General features: G+C 38.6%; 1 pseudogene; it reads right to left on the bottom strand.

Moving 5' to 3' along the window:
• Nucleotides 1-270: 270 nt before the first annotated feature.
• On the bottom strand, nucleotides 271-1,093 carry LOC118839154 (annotated as a pseudogene).
• Nucleotides 1,094-2,812: the final 1,719 nt, after the last annotated feature.

Genomic DNA, 2,812 nt, shown 5'->3' with positions numbered 1-2,812 from the left:
ATTAAAGCTGCTCTAGTTATAAAAGAGCATACATAACTATACACTTCAGACATTCACAAAAATGTGAGCAGAAGGCTTATCAAAAGACATTTAATACACTTAGTTTTCAACAACCCTTGGTGGTCCACATCTACAAAGATTTCCAAGACCCCCCCCCAACCCCCTCTCCCAGAAAAGCACATACTTACCAGGATTTTTAGCAAGTATGGTTTGATTTTTGTCTTTTTTTTTTTTAAAAAAAAAGGTTCCCTAGAGCAAATTATGTACAGTTCAATTGCCACTGTCAACAGATCTAGACCTAGATCTGGATCTCTGGCAATCCACAGATGCTGGAGATTCAGATCTACTTGAAGAGCCCCGTTTCTGGCTCTTCTCAGGCATAGGTGACCTACTAACACATCGGGATTTGCTATGGCTCCAGCTTCTGGACCTGCTGTAAGACTTGCGGCTACGGGAACGAGATCGGCTGCGAGATCTAGAAGAGCTCCCAGTGCGGGAACGTGACCGACTTCTCGACCTACTGTGCCTTTTGCTGCCTTCAGTCAGTTTAATTTTCCTTCCATTTATTTCTTTTCCAGAAAGTTTTTCGATAGCTTTGTTTAAGTCACTGTAAGAGGCAAACTCAACCACCCCTTCATTTAGTTTAGGTCTATGAGCATCTGCAAAGGTTACTTCCCCAGCTTGCCTCATGAAATCTTTGAGATCCTGCCAGCTGACTCGTGAAGATAAATTCTCAACTATATGACGATTTTCTGTTCGTACAGGTGGGGCATTTCTCCTATCATTTCGGGGACGACGGCTACTAAATCGATCAGAGTATCGCTCTCTGCCTTGTCTACCTCGAGAACGAGCCCTGGCATGTTCAATAGTAACCCGCTCACTGCAGAGTTCCTTTCCATCAAGTTCATAAACAGCATCATCAGCATCTCTTGGGTCCTCAAATTCCACAAACCCAAAGCCTCTCTTCAGATCAATGTCTCTTATTCCTCCATATCCTTTAAAGAATCTTTCTACATCTTTTTCTTAGGCTGCCGGATTTAGCCTTCCAATAAATACTCTACAGCCACTCATGGTGTCCCACTTTTAATTCCAATCTCAATGGGCAGGAGTTAAGGGTTAAATCCGCCGGAGGTAGAGACGGCAGAGCGGTCGAAAGTCCACAAATAGCATCCCGTCGGAGAGCACGAACTTCCTCAGGCTGCTTCTCTCTGCAACTGACCTTTCCTGTCTCTTTTATCCCAGTGTCTATGCCTTCATTCAAGACCTCTGTCCTAGGCTTTGCTTCACTAACATATCTAAAAAATAATAAAACAGTGGATTGAGATGTGGTTTATCTGGCAAAAACTAAAAGGAAAAACAAAACAGTTTGTTTAAAATTCAATCAAATGACTACCCCCAAATACACAAAGCCTAAAGGTTAGTTTTGCTTTGAGTCATGAAACTTTCATCCGCAGATGTAAACACCACCTGAAATCAGAGTTCAGCTGGTAAACAATTTATTTAATCAATCTATTTCAATATGCCCGTTCTCAATGTCTCTTGATGTCTGTATACAATAACTACATGGATGAATAGAATGCCTAATAATTTGTGAATCCCTTTGTTGGTCCTGACACGGTTCTCCATTTATAATGACGAATCTTGTTCATATGCATCATAACCTTCACCAGCTCTCAAAAAGGCCAAGTTGAAGTTGAGAACAAAGCTCTGTAAAGTCACCCAACAGTGATTTGGCTTAAATGTGAATACTGCTTTCCTTGGAACATGGAAATGTTTTTATACTCATCTTGTACCTCATCTAGCATTCCTCTTCGATGCAGCTAATTAAGAAGCTTTCACTATCTGTTCAAGGGTCCTCGTGACTCAAACAATAGGTACACAGAGGGTTTGGAGAGATCAGTAATACAAAGAATGCGAATGCTTACACAGTGTAAGACATGCTCACTAATATTTTATGTCAGAAATAAACTTCCATGATATTATTTTAAATGACATAGCTGTCACATGTTGTCCAAGGAAGGATTTGAATCCTGGTTGGGTTGTATATCTGCTCTCCATACAGAACTCAGTGCAACCTTCAGAATTATGTCAGGGTAATCCCAAGATTACTAGGATTTCAGTGTAAAAGAATGATTCTAACTGATTCACAGAACAGGGTATAGGCAGCTTGAAGATAATTAAATGAACTTAGAAAAAATATCTCTGTCCAACAAAACTCACTTATCAAAATTCCAGTGATATCTATATTAATAAAATATGACATCTAGAGATGTAAATGTGAGTACTTTTAAATCATTTTCTATACATTTAATAAAAATTCTACACCATAAGATACTCTATCTTTTCATTATTTTGAGAATTCTTGATGTGCATATTCATTTAAGGAACCAAATTCAAAGGGTTAAGAAATTTTCAATTAAATCAAAAGACTGGGTTGAGAGTCAAGAAAACCCTATCCTAGTCTGAACCCTATCAGCAACTTACAGCATGACCTTGGCCAAGCTACTTAACTTCTGTGCTTTAGTTTTCCTACCTGTAAACTGGCGATAATAATAGTAATAATAATAAATACCCTCTATCTACTCCACAGATGTTTTGAGTATAACATAATAAATTACGTGGAGTAAATTTTGAATTTTTCTGCAAATAGAAAATATATCTGAACCATGAGTTTGAGATGACTGTCTAAGTTATTCTAGTCATGCTATATCAAGATTTTCTCATTTGTAGAGACCCTATTTATGGAGCACTTATACTGTAGAAAGAGCACTGTGGCAGACACTACCAGGGGTACAAGGATGGATAAATAAGT

The sequence above is a fragment of the Trichosurus vulpecula genome, chromosome 2 (genome assembly GCF_011100635.1).
Source record: "Trichosurus vulpecula isolate mTriVul1 chromosome 2, mTriVul1.pri, whole genome shotgun sequence".
Classification (NCBI taxonomy): Eukaryota; Metazoa; Chordata; class Mammalia; order Diprotodontia; family Phalangeridae; genus Trichosurus; species Trichosurus vulpecula.
This window is presented reverse-complemented; position numbering and strand designations above follow the sequence as displayed.